Source organism: Schistocerca nitens, chromosome 4, assembly GCF_023898315.1.
Source record: "Schistocerca nitens isolate TAMUIC-IGC-003100 chromosome 4, iqSchNite1.1, whole genome shotgun sequence".
Taxonomy (NCBI): domain Eukaryota; kingdom Metazoa; phylum Arthropoda; class Insecta; order Orthoptera; family Acrididae; genus Schistocerca; species Schistocerca nitens.
This window is the reverse complement of record NC_064617.1, coordinates 740,335,924-740,356,620: the sequence shown is the minus strand read 5'-3', so window position 1 is coordinate 740,356,620 and position 20,697 is coordinate 740,335,924. Positions and strand designations below refer to the sequence as shown.

At 43.9% G+C, this 20,697-nt stretch overlaps 1 non-coding gene across 1 annotated transcript; it reads left to right on the top strand.

Moving 5' to 3' along the window:
- Positions 1-19,522: 19,522 nt before the first annotated feature.
- Positions 19,523-19,596, top strand: Trnaa-ugc (transfer RNA alanine (anticodon UGC)). The gene has a single exon. It is a non-coding gene; the product is annotated as a tRNA-Ala (tRNA).
- The last annotated feature ends 1,101 nt before the right edge of the window (positions 19,597-20,697 follow it).

Genomic DNA, 20,697 nt, shown 5'->3' with positions numbered 1-20,697 from the left:
ACTAGAATGACTCTTTACAACCTCCCCCTCATCAGGCACCAAAGGCAGCGCCACCTTTCCCTAGACTTACACACTACTTAAAATAACTTAAACAAACTTATGCTAAGAACAACACACACACACCCCTGCCCGAGGGAGGACTCGAACCTCCGACGGCAGGGGCCGCGCAGTCAGTGGCATGGCGCCTCTAACCGCGAGGCCACTGCGCGCAGCATTCGGTTGTAGTTTCTGCAGTTCTTTGCACTGATAACACTTTATCTTTTTGGCCTGCCTCTTCCTTATTTTTCGGGGTTTTTCCTTCTGAGTTGTTTCCAGTGAAACTCTTACGTCGAATTAGGAGTCCAATTATTTTATTTCTTCTGCTATCATATTAATCAGTGAATATTTTACATGTTGTATAGTATATTTTCTTTCAGTTAAGGAAGGTTCTGTGGCTTTTCTCCATGTTCACCGCTCTAATCCTAATCTTTTCTTTGCGTCTTTCCCAAGATCTGTCCTTCACAATCAGAGCTTAAAATCTTCCAAATAAATGTCTTCATGAATTTCTTTTTTTCTCTATTAAGGTTTATGTTTGTTAATAAATTACTCTTACTTCTGAAGACTTGTTTGGTCACAGTTTTTCATCTTTTAATATCCACTGTACTACTATTATCATCTGTTACTGTGCTTCCCAAGTAGCAAAATTCATTTACTCGCGTTCAAAAATGGTTCAAATGGCTCTGAGCACTATGAGACTTAACTGCTGTGGTCATCAGTCCCCTAGAACTTAGAACTACTTAAACCTAACTAACCTAAGGACATCACACACATCCATGCCCGAGGCAGGATTCGAACCTGCGACCGTAGCGGTCACGCGGCTCCAGACTGTAGCGCCTAGAACCGCACGGCCACTCCGGCCGGCTTTACTCGTGTTACTGTTGTATTTCATACCTTGACGTTTGCCGGCCGGAGTGGCCGAGCGGTTCTAGGCGCTGCAGTCTGGAACCGCGCGACCGCTACAGTCGCAGGTTCGAATCCTGCCTCGGGCATGGATGTGTGTGATGTCCTTAGGTTAGTTAGGTTTAAGTAGTTCTAAGTTCTAGGGGACTGATGACCTCAGATGTTAAGTCCCATAGCGCTCAGAGCCATTTGAACCATTTGAACCTTGACGTTTACCCAGACTTTGTTGGATTTATCTATCACCATTATTTTAGGCATGATCGTATTTATTTTCAGTTTGTGGTTGTCCAAGGCAACAAACATCCTGGCAGACAAAAAAACAGTACAACTCTGAAGACTTTCGTGGTCGTTCAGACTGAAAGAAAATCTCCAGGGTGAACTACTGCGTCATGATCCACTTCACGCTTCTTCTTCCGTGTTCGAAGTTTCGATCCCTCTTCTGGTGACCCCAGTTGAACAATGACGCTAGAAGACGCGAGAAGACTCCTGAAGAAGATCACAGCAGAGGTGTCGAAACGTTGAATACTGAAGGCGGAAGAGTAAACTGATACGGCCTGATCATCAGAGAATTTTACCTTCAGACTGAACCTGTGTACCTCACTGGGACTCGGACGCATCGAGTAGAGCTACACTCCCACTATTTGTAGAGATCACGTATGTCCAATGAACGTCGCGCTTTACATTTACAAGTGAAAAATTGCAGACATTTGGGCGTACATAGAGCGGCATCGAAAATATTTCTTTCTATGCACCATCGGAAAATGGATTAGATTAGATTAACCTTATCCACAGAATTGTGCCGGTCACCAATCAAGTAGAAACTGCATTTGTTATTGTATCAACTGAAGACCCACTAATTAATTTAGGAGGTGGGTTATTTTGTATAACTATTATTATATTGTATCAATAAAGATTTTAAAAAATGGAATAAGAAACGGGCGAGGGGCTATTATTCAGGTATATCAAGTACTCTCAGCCACAAAATTCTCGAGGTGTGTACAAGCATCGCAATTCGGTTTCAGATGGCCCGTCAGACGAAACTACGTCCTGCTGGGCCTCTCAGTTGCACTGCTGTTTGCATACGAGTTGTTTTTATGAACACAGAGAGAGATTTCAGTGACACAGCGCCACATGGATCAGATCCCATTTCTGCAGCACGAAGTCGAGGTACAGCAAATTGTGACATGACACGGTATTCTGACGCCGTATAGAATACACAGGAAAAAATCTGTTGTCTGGAAACTTCAATGCATCTTGATGCAGAAGGTTCTCTGCCGAACACAAATTATTGATAATATTCACTTCGAGGAAGTATTCGGACAAGGGAGTATTAATGTCCACAGGCTTGTCAGACTATGCCTAATTAAAGACTGCAGTATCACTGCGGCATATGCGTCATTCATATTAAATGACCAGATGTCCACGTAATCGATGATGGTAAACTTTTCACGGATAGCAACAAGGGGACGTCGGAATTCTATGAAACTGCGACCCACATTTCGCAGTGTCACTTTCATGCCCACGAGAGAAAGGAGAACAATATACACGTATGCTTGTCTGGATGTTCCCTGTAAATACTGCTGATCTGTTATACAATGGATGGAACAATTCACCGTCTAAGTAACATTGACAGTTTACTATAACTACAAAATAAACAGGTGATAGGGTGTACAAAATGGTTCAACTGGCTCTAAGCACTATGGGACGTAACATCTGAGGTCATCAGTCCCCTGGACTTATAGCTACTTAAACCTAACTAACCTAAGGACATCACATACGTCCATACCCGAGACAGGATTCGAGCCTGCGCCTGTAGCAGCAGCGCGATTCTGGACTGAAGCGCCTAGAACCGCTTGGCCACAGCGGCCGGCTAGGGTGTACAGACCAGGAACGAAGTGGCGGTCTATATGAGAGAAAGGGGTATGCTCTGTGTTTAGCTACAGTTGAGAGATTGAGGAGGGTGTTAGCTGTGCTATCATAACCAAGTAATGACCGAAAAGCGGTACTGTACATGCTGAAAGACTTAAAAGTACAGAAATGTTAATCAACTGTGTGGATAACGTCGTAACCTCACTGAGGCTACACGCAGACGAGTCTGCTGTCTATAGGAAGCTTTCAACGCCAGAAGACCGTGTGCGAAACGCAGAAATATTTGGGGAGGATCGATAAATAGTACAGGGATTGACAGGTCTCCGAAAATAATATGAATTATTATATATTGCGTACAAATAGGCAAAGAAATTCATTATTGAACGAATACGCTATTAGCGACGAACTACGCAAAACAGAAATAACAGTAAAAAAAATTAGGGTTAATCATCCGAAACGACCTAAAGTTGAATGATATGGTTACTTTTCTTGCGTGCTGCAGCTGACAACTGTGCAATGAATGATGGGAAGTCAACACGACGAATGGTGGGTGGGTTGTCGAAAGGCAGTCAGAGTGATCCTTCGTTAGCTATTATTTTATTCTATTACCTTAGAATGTCACAGTATCATCGGTTTTCGGCATAATCGTAAATAGAGACATAGGTTATTGCAGTGACGAATATATGTCTCGAGCTACACTACATATCTATTACGGTAATCGTAAATCGTATTTTTGTGTCGAGATACGTTGTCACTTTGCAACGTAACATAGACCTCGGGCTTCACTACAGTTCAGTCTGTTAGCACATCTAGTTTTCTTCCATTCAAATTCGTTGACTTCCACAACTCACAATCAAGTTTTCACATTGAAGCCTAACCTCGCCCTCAAGCTTCACTACAGGTGAGTCTGTAAGCACATCTAGTTTTCTTCCTGCTTTCCATACCGAATCCAAATGTAGCCATAGACTTCCCATCGCTCATCGCACAGTTACCAATTGTAGTATATATCGGAACAGCTGGATACACCGTAACTGCACTGTAGCCGTATGATGACATAAGACTAATTGTGGGAAAAATGCATCACAGATTAAGGTTCACTCGAAAAGTTTTAGAGAAACGTAATTCATCCAAGATAGAAGGGGCTTACAAAAATCTTGTTAGACCACTTCTTATGTGCTGCTGATCAGTCTCGGCCCTCGACTAGCGTGGAGTAATGGAGGGGATGGAAAAGATCCTGCGAAGATCGGTAGATGTCATCGCGGGGTCATTTAGTAGCACCAAGAGCGTTGCGGAGATGATTAACGAATTCCAGTGAAGACACCACAAGCGCAGTTAAAAAAATGGTTCAAATGGCTCTGAGCACTATGGGACTCAACATCTTAGGTCATAAGTCCCCTAGAACTTAGAACTACTTAAACCTAACTAACCTAAGGACATCACACACACTCATGCCCAAGGCAGGATTCGAACCTGCGACCGTAGCAGTCCCGCGGTTCCGGAATGCAGCCCCAGAACCGCACGGCCACCGCGGCCTGCAAGCGCAGTTATCCACCACAGAAAAGTTATTGTTGAAATTCCGAAAGCATAGTTTCGAAGATAGTCGGGTAATATGTTACTTACACCGATGTCCTCTCGCGTAATGACGACGACGTGAAAATGAAAGTAATTGGAGCTCTTACTGTGGTTCGTTTACGGGCGATCTTCCCACCCACCATTCGCGAATACAAGAGGAAAGATGGGAAAACAAAGCACACTCCGCCACACGCCATATAGTGGTGGCACAGTATAGATGTGGACGCAGAATGATACACGATTCATATTTGAGACCACGAGTCCCACGTACCTTCTCTCAGAAAATATCCATAAACTACAATTTTTTTGGTGGGACTCGGTTTTTTGGTGGAACTCAGTTTCACACTGCACATTATTCTGATTAGGACGTATGAGGTCACAGCATTCAGCAGTGGTAGTTTTTATAGTTGATGTCCACAGTAGAGAACTTCTGCGTGGACGTACGACGATGGCTAAGTACAGATGACTGTAGGTCACTTACCTCCATTCGTTTTAAGGTCTTCCAACTCACAAGTCTGAAATTCTTCAATAGTTAACCTTGTTTCGAGGCCTACTGTAGAGATGTGTCGCAAGCTTTATGTGTCACTAGACTCGCTTACAAAGAATACCGATACACATGCGAGTAGCTTCAGTTGCTGAAGCAGACTATTGCTAAGCAACGGCAGTGTCACGTCGCTCGGTATTTCATTGTTGTGAGCCTCGCCGGAGACCAATAGTACGAGCGACCATTGATTATGACTATTCAGTATTGTTTTTCGTAATTTGTATTATTCAGTCGTGGTTGTTCATTATAATAAAGATGATAGGAAAGGAAAATAACGTTAACAATTTATTTCTCCATCGCCGAAAAACTTGTGTGTCAAATTTAAAGTTCGTCCAAACGAGCATCATCTTCAATCAGTGTAACATAAGGGAAACGTCTCGCTCCACAAAATCGTTGAAATCTAATTTATGTGTAGCTAGAGATAGCTGTAGTTGAGACCAGAATAAATCTCCCATTGACAGCGCAATATGAGCTGAATTGGTACTTCTTGGTAGATTGCAACTGTGCCACGCTGAGATTCTAACCTGGAACCCTTGTTTCTTAAATGAAAATGCACTCACTATCATCCCCCTTCCCCCGACCGCCATAACAGTTTACTTCCTCCTCCTACCTTCCAAACTTCACAGAAGTTCTCCCGCAAAACTTGTGAAACTATGACTCCTGGAATAACTTATATTACAGAGTTATGGTGTAACCACAGCCAAAGGGCTGAGACAAGTAACAAGCAGGTGCTGAAGAGATGTAGAAGGGCCAGGAAAATATTTTCCCTTGTAAAGAGATTATCACGTAGAACACATTAACAGCTATAGCAAAACAATCGGGGAATAGAGACGAACATCATTATCTACATTTTTCGCAGGATACAACCCGTTCCTTTGGTTAGAACTGTTCCTCCGTTTATTTTATTGTGATCAGAGTCGAAACGCCTGCATATTGTGATATTTTGATAACAATGAGTTCACAGATGCACGAAATATGATTGCATGAGTCATTCACCGTGAAATTTATGAGATTTCGTTGGAGCGTGCGCGTATTTATTTCTGGTCTTGAAAGTAATAACAATAGAAAGCAAATAGGGCAAGCGTCATAAACGCCTGAGGTATAAATACGAGTATGATGGTCATCAGAGTTCACTAATGCTCACATCGACGACACCTACAACTTGTCAGTGAATTTACTAAGGAGGAGTTCATACAGTTTCTTATGTCACCTGTGCATATCGGAACCATATGCATTATGCTAATTCTTCCTTGGTCAGATGTACAGAGGTTGGCAATCTGTAACGTATCGTTTGGTCACCTCACATTACCGAATTACTAATGTGAGAGATGTCCGCCCCCAGTAGCTGAGTGGTCGCCGGCCGTTGTGACCGAGCGGTTCTAGGCGCTTCAGTCCGGAATCTCGCTGCTGCTACGGTCGCAGGTTCGAATCCTGCCTCGGGTGTGGATATGTGTGATGGCCTTAGGTTAGTTAGGTTTAAGAAGTTACCCGGCATGGTAGCTCAGCGTGTTCGGTCAGAGGGTTAGCTGCCCCTTGTAATAAAAAAATCTGAGTTAATGGATCAATGATGAAGTTGAACAAGCGTCATGGGACGTCCTCCCCGAACAACAACGAACAAAATAAGAAAAATGCCCGCACGGCAACTCAGCGTGTTCGCCCTCTGTAGTAAAAAAAACTGAGTAAAGGAATCAGCGATCAACTTGTACGGATGTCTTGTGACGTCCGCCCAGACCAAACGCAACGAACAATACCGAACAAAATGAGAAAAAAAAACAAGTGGTCAGCACGACAGAATGTTAATCCTAAGGGCCCAGGTTCTATTCCAGACTGGGTCGGAGATTTTCTCCGCTGAGAGACTGGGTGTTGTGTTGTCATAATCATCATCATTTCATCCCCACTGACGCGCAAGTCGCCGAAGTGGCGTCAAATCGAAAGACTTGCATCCGGCGAACGGTCTACCCGACGGTAGTCCCTAGTCACACGAAATTTACATTTTTTCTGAGAGAGATTGAATTCTGATCTCATTACGTATTGTTTCTTGGACTGTAGAACATGCCTTCTTTATTGGTCAAGCATCCTGTCGGGACTTTAAATTTAAGTACTCTAAGATCTTGAGAAATGGAAGAGACTGTCATGTAGCTTTTCAGATTTAACTGATTTGGCATCCTGAAGGGTGAGGAGAGGGCGTTTCAGACGTTTTGATTCAAAGATAGCAGCACACCCAGAGGAATTACGCCGCACGTAATACATGACAAACACAACAACCATTGAACATGAAGCTCTGTAGATACTCTGAACATCAGTCTACACCCCTGCAACAGGAGATATTTCTAACTACACTTCAAAGCCAGAAACAATTGCAGGTCGTTTGCAGCACAACAAATCGTTTCTATTCGCACTTAGGAAAGAAACGGACGATTAACGGTTAGGTAACTGTCGACGAAGAAGTCTTTAAAGTTCGAATTGAACAGGGTGGGGAAGGTTCTTTAGAAAGAAAATATCCTATCATTTGCTTGATGTGATTTAGGAAAAGCAACCAAAATGCTCAAGTATTTGATGGGTGAGGCGACACAACACAGTGCCTCATTGTAGCAACCAGCTGCCCAGCATGCGATGATCTACTCTTTTTATCAGCACCTGTAACCTAAATGCCATGCAGAGAGATTCTGCTTCTTACTGTTCATACAGTGAGGTGACAAAAGTCATGGAATAGCGATATGCACATATACAGACGACGTTAGTATCGCGTACGCAGAACGTTGTCGTTAGGGACACCAATGCCTCTCTCTGCTGGCGTCTCAAGCGAAGCCGCTACAATGGCCGCCGTGCTGAGAATTCGTGGGGCTCGAGATGTCGTCTCACCTGTCTTGCTGCAAACAAATGCACTTCCTAAATCACGTGACGTGGCATTACGATCCTGTACGAGCGAGAGATCAATATGTCTGTACTCTCTGGCGCTAGGCGTATGCGGCCGTTTAGATCCTGCATGTGGTTGAGCACGGTCCCCCTGAACCCATCGAATCCATATTCGCTTGACAGTAGTGCGATTCTGACCAATCGTGAACTGCAGTATTCTGGCATGATTAACTGCGGTCAAGACAGGCCACAATCCTGCCCCTGTCGAATTCCGAAACGTGCTGGTACACGTTTGTTCCTTCTCATTCGAGACACTACACGATCTTCTCACAAACAAATAATATTCAAAAGCGAATTCTGAATGAGAATACCACTGCTTATGCGTTCCTCCTGTCTACTTTGTGCAAACGCGCTAAAATGCAACACTTTTTTTTTCTCCGCCAATTTCGGTCTGAAAAAATGCAGAGTTACTTGTGGGACGTCGTGGAATACTGCCGTTGCAGCTCGTATAGTTGCATGAAGTTCAGATTAAGTTTCTTTAGGTGGAAGACCAGAACATCACAGATATTCATAGGCGTTTTCATGATATCTACGGAGACCCGGAAGTGAAAAAAAGCACGGTGAGTCATTGGGTGAGGCGTTTGTCATAATGGGAACAAAGTCGCTGAAACCCGTATGATCTCCCGCGTGCTAGCCGACCGCAAACAGCTGTGATTCTTTACGTTGGAACGTGCGGACACTCTCATTCGAGATGATCAAAGTATCACTATCAAACACCTCGGTGCTCCACTGGACATCTCCGTTGGTAGTGTGCGGGGTAGCCGTGCGGTCAAGGGCGACTTGTCACGGTTCGCACGGTTCCCTCGGGCATGGGTGTGTGTGTTGTCCTTAGCTTAAAAAAAATGGCTCTGAGCACTACGGGACTTAACATCTATGGTCATCAGTCCCCTAGAACTTAGAACTATTTAAACCTAACTAACCTAAAGACAACACACAACACCCAGTCATCACGAGGCAGAGAAAATCCCTGACCCCGCCGGGAATCGAAGCCGGGAACCAGGGCGTGGGAAGCGAGAACGCTACCGCACGACCACGAGCTGCGGACCCTTAGCGTAAGTTAGATTAAGTAGTACGTAAGCCTAGGGACCGAAGACATCAGCAGTTTGGTCCCATAGTCCTTACCACAAATTTCCAAATTTTTCGTTGGCAGTGCTGACGCATTCGTCCACCAATTGGAGTACTCAAGGGTGTCTCCCCCTGTGTTCCTCGCTGCCTAATAGAAGAGTTCCATCTATTTGGCCCAACGAAGGATGCATTCCGCGCCGGCCGCGGTGGTCTCGCGGTTCTAGGCGCGCAGTCCGGAACCGTGCGACTGCTACGGTCGCAGGTTCGAATCCTGCCTCGGGCATGGATGTGTGTGATGTCCTTAGGTTAGTTAGGTTTAAGTAGTTCTAAGTTCTAGGGGACTGATGACCACAGCAGTTGAGTCCCATAGTGCTCAGAGCCATTTTTTTGATGCATTCCGCGAGAAGTAGTACGCGAATGATGGTTAGGTTATCGTTGCAGTTAGGTGGACTCCGACGTCGACCAATAGAATGGTACTATACGGACATACAGCCTCTCCCAATAAGGTGGTGTAGGGCCGTCGTATTGAACGGAGATTATGTTGAAAAATAGGGATATGTAGCAAAAAGGGTGCGAAATAATATGACGTATTGTAATCCTGAATAAAACCAAACTCCTTTCAGATAAAAAGGGTTTCATTCCTTAGACTGTGTTGTGTCCCTCGTATTTGCATATCCAAGCAATGAGTACACCTCGTGACAGTCTGACGTTTTTTGCATGCTGTTTTTAATGGCCAACAGCTAACTTCCTCCCAATCCACGTCGTCTGTAACCATCTCAGTTTCTAAATCAGGTCTGATTTCGCAAAGCAGGAGAACGAAGTGGTGGTCACTCGGGACTGGCTGTTAGTGGAAGCAGCAAGCGAGACCCCAGCAGTCCTCGGCTGGCGGCGCAGTGCGCGCAGCGGCGGCCGTGGCACGCAGAGTGTGGTGAGTCCTTGCGGTGATGTGCCGGCGCTGCGCTGCGGCCTTGGCGCCTCGGCGCCGCCCATCTGCTCCCGCCTCACGCGCCGGCCCGCGGCTGCCGACTGGCGCTGCCTGCTCGCTGCAGCCGCAGTAGCCAGCTTAGACAGACAGTCGAGAGCTTTCCTGATTACCCACACAGCCGGCGCTGCGTTTCGCCACAGTGCGGCGCTATTTCTGTTCGCATAGCTGCACATTCCCGACACGCCTCACGATTTGTTTGATCTATAAATATAGCGCCATCGACTGACTCAGGCATACTACGCAAGTAGACAAAAAGTGTTGTAACGAATGTATCGAATTTCTGTAGGTCCCATAAAGCGACGGTGTGGGCATTAGATTAGGAATTGAGACACAAAAGGTAGCAGACGAATTTTGCTATTTGGACAGCAAATTAAAGGAAGATGGTCGAAGCAGAGAGGATGGTACACTACCGGCATTAAAATTGATACACCACGAAGATGACGTGCTACAGGCGCGAAATTTAACCGACAGGAAGAAGATGCTGTGATATGCAAATGATTAGCTTTTCAGAGCATTCAAACAAGATTGGCGCCGGTGGCGACACCTACAACGTGCTCACATGAGGAAAGTTTCAAACTGATTTCTCATACACAAACAGCAGTTGACCGGCGTTGCCTGGTGAAACGTTGTTGTGATGCCTCGTGTAAGGAGGAGAAATGCGTACCATCACGTTTCCGACTTTGATAAAGGTCGGATTGTAGCCTATCGCGATTGCGGTTTAACGTATCGCGACATTGCTGCTCGCGTTGGTCGAGATCTAATGACTGTTAGCAGAATATGGAACCGGTGGGTTCAGGGGGGTAATACGGAACGCCGTATCCCAACGGCCTCGTATCACCAGCAGTCGAGATGACAGGCATATTATCCGCATGGCTGTAACGGATCGTGCAGCCACGTCTCGATCCCTGAGTCAACAGATGGGGACGTTTGCAAGACAACAACCATTTGCACCAACAGTTCGACGACGTTTGCAGCAGCATGGACTATCAGCTCGGAGACCATGGCTGCGGTTACCCTTGACGCTGCATCACAGACAGGAGCGCCTGCGATGGTGTACTCAACAAGGGATATGGTTGCAAAACGTCATTTTTTCGAATGAATCCAGGTTGTCTTTACAGCATCATGATGGTCGCATCCCCGGCCGTTGTGGCCGAGTGGTTCTAGGCGCTTCAGTCTGGAACCGCGCGGTCGCTATGGTCGCAGGTTCGAATCCTGCCTCGGGCATCGATGTGTGTGATGTCCTTAGGTTACTTAGGTTTTAGTTCCAGGGACTGATGACCTCAGATGTTAAGTCGCATAGTGCTCAGAGCCATTTGAACCATTTGATGGCCGCATCCGTGTTTGGCGACATCGCGGTGAACGCACATTGGAAGCGTGTATTCGTCATCGCCATTCTGGCGTATCAACCGGCGTGGTGGTATGGGGTGCCATTGGTTACACGTCTCGGTCACCTCTTGTTCACATCGACGGCACTTTGAACAGTTGACGTTACACTTCAGATGTGTTACGACCTGTGGCTCTACCCTTCATTCGATCCCTGCGAAACCCTAAATTTCAGCAGGATAATGCACGATCGCATGTTTCAGGTCCTGTACGGGCCTTTCTGGATACAGAAAATGTTCGACTGCTGCCCTGCCCAGCACATTCTCCAGATCTCTCACCAATTGAAAACGTCTGATCGATGGTGGCCGAGCAACTGGCTCGTCACAATACGCGTCACTACTCTTGATGAACTATGGTATCGTGTTGAAGCTGCATGGGCAGATGTACATGTACACGCCATCCAAGCTCTGTTTGACTCAATGCCCAGGTGTATCAAGGCCGTTATTACGGTCAGAGGTGGTTGTTCTGGGTACTGATTTCTCAGTATCTATGCACCCAAATTGCGTGAAAATGTAATCACATGTCAGGTCTAGTACAATATATTTGTCCAATGAATACCCTTTTATCATCTGCGTTTCTTCTTGGTGTAACAATTTTAATGGCCAGTAGTGTATGTAAGATAGACCCGCTCTTTAACTTCATATACAAGGTGCGTTCAATAAGTAATGCAACACATTTTATAAAGCGGGTTGTTTATTCAGGATTCCGACACACAATATTATTCCCCATTTTGGCTACTGTACGCTGTATTGTATGGGAAAGTGTGATGGAGTGGCTGTAGCAGGATACAGGATAACTTGAGCAGAATTTCTGTTTGGTATGATGAATGGCAGCTTCCTCTAAACGTGGAAAAATGTAGGTTCATGCAGATTAGTAGGTACAAAATCCTGTTTTGGTATTATTAGTGTGCTGCTTAACATTGTGATGTCGATTAAATATCGCCGGCCGAGGTGGCCGAGCGGTTCTAGGCGCTACAGTCAGGAACCGCGCGACCGCTACGGTCGCAGGTTCGAATCCTGCCTCGGGCATGGATGGTTGTGATGTCCTTGGGTTAGTTAAGTTTAAGTAGTTCTAAGTTCTAGGGGACTGCTGACCTCAGAAGTGAAGTCCCATAGTGCTCAGAGCCATTTGAACATTTGATTAAATATCTGGCCGCAACGTTGCAAAACAGCATGAAATGGAACTAGCGCATAAGGTTTGTTTTACGGAAGGCAAGTACTCGACTTTCGATTATTCGGAGAGTTCTAAGGTAGTGTAATTCGTCTGCAAAGGAGACCGCCTACAAAACAATTGGGCGACCCTGTCTTGAGAACCGCTAGAGCATTTGGGATCCACACCATGTGAGATTAAAGAAAGACATCGAAACAATTCAGAGTCTTGCTGCTGGATGTGTTCGATCAACTTCCGAGTTTTACGGAAATGCTCCGTGATCTCAAATGGAGTAACTGGAGGGAAGAAAACGTGTTTTTCAGAAAATTATGTTGAGAAAGTTTAAAAAAACTATCACTTGCAACGGGCTGCAGAATGGTTCTACACTCACTAACGTACATCTCACGTGAGGACAGAAAAGGTAAAATATGAGAAATCAGGAATCGTACGCAAGCATGTAGACACGTGCTTTTCTCTCTCTCTACTTTTACGAGTGGAAAGGGAATGACCAACGGTTGTAGAAGGTACCATCTATTACGCTCCATACGATGGACTGCGGAATAGGTACTTAGACGTAGATGTAGATAGATGTAAAATGCAGGCAGACAATAGTGAGAACAATTTTTCCGAAAAAGAGATAGACGACAGTTTAAGTACACTGCTTTAAGGACACCCGGTCGTGAGCTAATTTCCTATGATTGGTAAACTTTTCTCAAAAACTATTTGCTCATATCAAACCAAATTTGAAACATGTAAAAATTACCATAATTTCTTCAAACTGTATTACTCATGGCAGTAACATTGTTATCAAAACAGAAAATTCAAAAGAGGTATGCGACGTAAAAAATTAGCTTTAAAATATCTAAATATTTGTCAGACCTTTTATTTTACTGTCGTACTTCTAGCACATTTAATGAAATTTGTATAATTTATCTCTGTAGCAAGTTTCATTGACATAGATGTATTAATTTCAGAGAAAATTTTACCAAATGATAAAAATTCCATACTTTAGAGAAAGTGAATTCAAGGTGTTTGATACAATCTTTTCGGCCTAAATCCAAATTTAAAACTCGCCAGGTCCGTAGCTGTTACCGTTGCGGGTTTCTGTACCCTCCCAGCTTACGTCTGGAGACCCTCTCCTGAATCCTGGCCTCTTTTTGTCATTTGTAGGGCACCTTTCTCAGCCTCTGACACTCTCTACTGGCAAACTGATAGAAGTGCATTCTATATGTTCACTCCAGGTTCTATGCCCATTTCACTGAAAGATTTCAGTCTATTGGCTGACCCATCATTAAAACACAACGTTGCACCCATGACATCAGTTTTATGGGTTGAGGCCCACAGGTATTGTTTTAGGCAAGTATTTTACCATGGATGCATTTAGCAAGCCTGTTTTTGCTTGCTGAGTGTCTATAGATAGGTTTAATAGCATCTGCTATTGACATTGGTATGAGACAGTTTTGTTTTTATTCATCACCAGTAAAACTAGCTCATGAGTCGGGGTCCTTTGGACAAAGAGAATGCTAGGGATCCTCTGTTACCCTTAAACTTATTCCTGCAGTAAAGCTTCCTCGTACTGTCCATATCTACGATCTGCACGGATAAAATATAACTATAAACACAATAAGATTACTTCTTAAACTCAAGGACTATTTCAAACCACTACAACGTATAAAACAATGCTGAAGTGATGTTCAGCTATTAACTACACTCGCTTAGCACCAGCTTGACCAACCTGTAAAACAGTGGTCAAAGAATGAGTAACGTTAAGACAAAGGAAGTCCGCTGCAGTCCGGATAAACACAGTTCAGTTGATAACAAACAGAAGGAGAGGTGTCGTTGTTTAGAAAATGCTTTTCCTTTCCTGTTAGTATGCACCAAATATACAGAAACCACACCTGATTCAGGAAGGACTGGGGTATAAATTAACTAAAAAAACCGTTATTTCAACGGAGTTTCACTTCCTGGTTTCCTTGATCAAATTGTTGACAACGCAGAACTAAACGTTGTCTGACACTGACATTAGAGTGTGGTGTGAAGCTTGCATGTGTTGCAGTCAGAACCTCCGAACATTGTATTGTGAAATAAAGGATGACCTGAATATATTCTGGAGAGCTCCTCCTCCACGCAACTTTGGTTACGAGGTCAGAAGGCAACAACAGTTTTTAGTAGAGGGTTGTGACAAACAACTTGCCTACCAGCCAGACCCCAGACATGTTCAATGGAAGGCATGTCAGAGAAATACGCAGAGGAAGGAAACAGTGGATTAATGAGACCAGCACAGCTGTAGTGATACATATTTATTATATGACGACCAGCTTTTCGGAAGCAGGTCAGGTTACCTGCGACTGAACAAAACAAAAATTAGGATAGTAGCTATAGCAATTTGTACGTATAAATGATACGCAATTCATACTGCCAACAGCCTCCATAAGAAATCCCTGCTGAGTGATTCCAGTATCATGATTTAAGAAGTCTGGTTATCTTACGTAAGCTTGTAGGCAAATTCTGGAACATGACGATCATATAAATACACCGTCTGGCTTCCTGTAGAAGCACGGCAAGCAGTGATTGCAGGCAGCTTGGCGTGCTGCGTACACTACACAGTCCATATAGGATCGCTCCACGAAAGACGTAAACATGCTGGTTTGCCTCTGCCGAGTGCGATTTGTCGATTGTGGGATATCACAATCGTTGAAAATCAACTCAGAAATTACATTCAGGAGTAAAACGTACCACTAGTTGTGCAACAACATTGCAAAAATCCGTACAAAAAAAGCAGAACAAAACAATTATGCATAATGAAGAGGAAAAAATGTCAATACTTAGATAAAGTTGTATCGTCATTAGATAAATAAAACAATTAGTGACTGATATACGAACTGAATGCAAAATAATTATATATAAATAACAGATCAAATAGAATAATCATTAGCTATGAATAAAAGGGATTACAAAAGTGACATTGTCAATGAATAAGTTCCCTGTAAAAGATTTAAAATAAGTAATCTGGGTGGTTTCAGTTGTGTGACGTTAACAAGATTGAAATAGAGCTATGTTAAACTTGCTACAGTTGTGTATAATAAAACAGGATTAAATATCATTGCTTAAACAACGTTGTATCATCATTAAAAAGGTAAACGCTACGTGACTGTTTACAGAAAACGATGGTGAAGTAATTATATACTGTATAACAAAAGCGATGATGGTGATCACACAGAATGATTGTAAGTAATGAATAAAAGCGATTACAGAAAACCGTATTGTCAGTGAGAGTTTAAAAGGGTTAAAATAGATAAATCGAATGGTTTCAGGCGCATGCGATTAAAAATTAAATAAGCTTTGTTAAACTTGGTAATCGCCTCTGCATTTGACCAGAGGTCACCGTACAGTTCATAGCACTGTAACACCTACATGTGGAATGTGATACTAGGCAAGAGCACTTCAAGGAATACAGCTTTAGCTACTCATGCTCGAAAATATACATAAACTAGAGCTCATCAAGGACTCGTGTTAAAAACTCTTAACCGCTCAGGAAATACAAGTATTTCAATGGTTGTATCGCTACATACTTAGGCTCTGTATTGTGTACAACTTTAAAATACGAAGTTACTTCCATTACGGGAATTATCACCAAATTAACTATATAGTGACAAGACACGAACACGACTGTCAGATGTAACACTAAAGAATAACTGTGTGGTACTTGAATGTCATTTCGTAATTATGGTTACTGTTTTTATTCGTAACGATTACGAAACCAACAATCGATATATCGCACTTGGTGGAGACCAACCACTACGTTTACGTGTTCACCGCTCTTGTTGAGCGACTCTGTTCAAATGGTTCAAATGGCTCTGAGCACTATGTGACTTAACATCTATGGTCATCAGTCCCCTAGAACTTAGAACTGGTTCAAATGGCTCTGAGCACTATGGGACTCAACTGCTGTGGTCATAAGTCCCCTAGAACTTAGAACTACTTAAACCTAACTAACCTAAGGACATCACACACATCCATGCCCGAGGCAGGATTCGAACCTGCGACCGTAGTGGTCGTGCGGTTCCAGACTGTAGCGCCTTTAACCGCTCGGCCACTCCGGCCGGCGAACTTAGAACTACTTAAACCTAACTAACCTAAGGACAGCACACAACACCCAGTCATCACGAGGCAGAGAAAATTCCTGACCCCGCCGGGAATCGAACCCGGGAACCCGGGCGTCATATGAGTCTTTTTAAATGGAGCGGGCTCTTCGAGATCCGCTCTTCAAGGACTCGTGTTAAAAAATCTTAACCGCTCAGGAAATACAAGTATTTCAATGGTTGTATCGCTACATACTTAGGCTCTGTATTGTGTACAACATTAAAAAACAAAGTTACTTCCATTACGGGAATTATCACCAAATTAACTATATAGTGACAAGACACGAACACGACTGTCAGATGTAACACTAAAGAATAACTGTGTGGTACTTGAATGTCATTTCGTAATTATTGTTACTGTTTTTATTCGTAACGATTACGAAACCAACAATCGATATATCGCACTTGGTGGAGACCAACCACTACGTTTACGTGTTCACCGCTCTTGTTGAGCGACTCTGTTCAAATGGTTCAAATGGCTCTGAGCACTATGTGACTTAACATCTATGGTCATCAGTCCCCTAGAACTTAGAACTGGTTCAAATGGCTCTGAGCACTATGGGACTCAACTGCTGTGGTCATAAGTCCCCTAGAACTTAGAACTACTTAAACCTAACTAACCTAAGGACATCACACACATCCATGCCCGAGGCAGGATTCGAACCTGCGACCGTAGTGGTCGTGCGGTTCCAGACTGTAGCGCCTTTAACCGCTCGGCCACTCCGGCCGGCGAACTTAGAACTACTTAAACCTAACTAACCTAAGGACAGCACACAACACCCAGTCATCACGAGGCAGAGAAAATTCCTGACCCCGCCGGGAATCGAACCCGGGAACCCGGGCGTCATATGAGTCTTTTTAAATGGAGCGGGCTCTTCGAGATCCGCTCTTCAAGGACTCGTGTTAAAAAATCTTAACCGCTCAGGAAATACAAGTATTTCAATGGTTGTATCGCTACATACTTAGGCTCTGTATTGTGTACAACATTAAAAAACAAAGTTACTTCCATTACGGGAATTATCACCAAATTAACTATATAGTGACAAGACACGAACACGACTGTCAGATGTAACACTAAAGAATAACTGTGTGGTACTTGAATGTCATTTCGTAATTATTGTTACTGTTTTTATTCGTAACGATTACGAAACCAACAATCGATATATCGCACTTGGTGGAGGCCAACTGGAAGACGAAGTAAATATTCCAGAATTCGAATCACGAACAGTTGCCAACATGAGTAAATATCCTCGGAGTAGTGAAGGAACTTAAATCACTTAATAAAAGCAAGTCTTTTGGTCCAGACTGTATACCAATTACATTCCTTTCAGAGAATGCTGATGCATTAGCTTCATACTTGACAATCATATACAACCGTTCGCTCGACGAAAGATCCGTACCCAAAGACAGGAAAGTTGCACAGGTCACACCAATATTCAAGAAAGGTAGTAGGAGTAACACACTAAATTACCGACCCATATCGTTAACGTCGATATGCAGCACGATTTTGAAACATATATTGTGTTCAAACATTATGAATTACCCCGACGAAAACAGTCTATTGACACACAGGCAAAATGGGTTTAGAAAACATCGTTTTTATGAAACACAGCTAGCTCTTTATTCGCATGAAGTGCTGAGTGCTACTAACAAGGGATTTCAGATCGATTCGATATTTCTGGATTTCCAGAAGGCATTTGACACTGTACCACATAAGCGGCTTAAAGTGAAATTGCCTGCTTATGGAATATCGTCTCTGTTATGTCACTGGATTGGTGACTTGCTGTCAGAGAGGTCATAGTACGTAGTAATTGACGGAAAGTCATAGAGTAAAACAGAAGTGATTTCTGGTGTTCCCCTAAGTAGTGTTATATGCCCTTTGCTGTTCCTTATCTATATAAACGATTTTGGAGACAATCTGAGCAGCCGTCTTAGGTTGTTTGCAGGCGACGCTGTCGTTTATCGACTAATAATGTCAAATGGTTCAAATGGCTCTGAGCACTATGGGACTCAACTGCTGAGGTCATTAGTCCCCTAGAACTTAGAACTAGTTAAACCTAACTAACCTAAGGATATCACAAACATCCATGCCCGAGGCAGGATTCGAACCTGCGACCGTAGCGGTCTTGCGGTTCCAGACTGCAGCGCCTTTAACCGCACGGCCACTTCGGCCGGCCTAATAATGTCATCAGAAGATCAAAATAAATTGCAAAACGACTTAGAAAAGATATCTGAATGGTGCGAAAATTGGCGGTTGACCCTAATTAACCAAAAGTGTGAGGTCATCCACATGAGTGCTAAAATGAATTCGTTAAACTTCTGTTACATGTTAAATCAGCCTAATCTAAAAGCCGTAAATTCAACTAAATACCTAAGTATTACAATTACAGACAACTTATATACCAAGACAGTAACTTGTTCTCGAAAGAACAGTTACTGTTGATGACCGTGCAGCTTTTTCCTGGAATAAATGATAACTAACTGACAACCTCAGCTGCCGACAGGTGTTGTTGTTATACCTCGATGTGGACAGCTGAAAATGCGTGCCCCGACCGGGACTCGAACCCGGGATCTCCTGCTTACATGGCAGACGCTCTATCCATCTGCGCCACCGAGGACACAGATGAATAGGGCGACTGCAGGGACTTATCCCTTGCACGCTTCCCGTGAGACTCACATTCCCAACCGTCCACAATTCTACATATGTATTGTACCTTATAGGCATTTGCCCATCCACTCATTACTCGCGCACGCTTTGGCGATTCCCGTAAGAGTTTGGACAATGCGCACAGTTTGCCCAAACTCTTACGGGAATCGCCAAAGCGTGCGGGAGTAATGAGTGGATGGGCAAATGTCTATAAGGTACAATACATATGTAGAATTGCGGACGGTTGGGAATGTGAGTCTCACGGGAAGCGTGCAAGGGATAAGTCCCTGCAGTCGCCCTATTCATCTGTGTCCTCGGTGGCTCAGATGGATAGAGCGTCTGCCATGCAAGCAGGAGATCCCGGGTTCGAGTCCCGGTCGGGGCACGCATTTTCAGCTGTCCACATCGAGGTATAACAACAACACCTGTCGGCAGCTGAGGTTGTCAGTTAGTTATCATTTATTACAGACAACTTAAATTGGAAGGTTCAAATGGTTCAAATGGCTCTGAGCACTATGGGACTCAACTGCTGAGGTCATTAGTCCCCTAGAACTTAGAACTAGATAAACCTAACTAACCTAAGGACATCACAAATATCCATGCCCGAGGCAGGATTCGAACCTGCGACCGTAGCGGTCTTGCGGTTCCAGACTAATTGGAAGGAACACATAGAAAATGTTGTGGGGAAGGCTAACCGAAGACTGCGTCTTATTGGCAGGACACTTAGAAAAAGCCGGCGCGTTGTGACCGAGCGGTTCTAGGCGCTTCTGTCTGGAACCGCGCGACCGCTACGGTCGCAAGTTCGAATCCTGCCTCGGGCATGGATGTGTGTAATGTCCTTAGGTTAGTTAGTTTTAAGTAGTTCTAAGTTCTAGGGGACTGATGACCTCAGAAGTTAAGTCCCATAGTGCTCAGAGCCATTTGAACCATTTTGAACTTAGAAAAAGTAACAAATCTACTCAGGCGACTGCCTACACTACGCTTGTCCGTCGCCTTTTAGAATACTACTGCGCAGTGTGGGATCCTTACCAGATAGGACTGACGCACTACATCGAAAAAGTTCAAAGATAGGCAACACGTTTTGTATTATCGCGGAATATGGGAGAGAATGTCACAGAAATGATACACGATTTGGGCTGGACATCGTTAAAAGGAAGGCGTTTTTCGTTGAAATATTCTCACGAAATTCCAATCACCAACTTTCTCCTCCGAATGCGAAAATATTTTGTTGACACCGATTTACATAGGGAGAAACGATCACCACGATACAATAAGGAAAATCAGAGCTCGTGCGGAAAGATATAGGTGTTCGTTCTTTCCGCGCGCTATACGAGATTGGAATAATAGAGAATTGTGAAGGTGGTTCGCTGAACCCTCTGCCAGACACTTAAATGTGATTTGCAGAGTATCCATATAGATGTAGATGTAGAATCAGCTGAGGCGCTCATGATGATCGAGATTAGTTTTAAGAGTGCTTGCACAATCC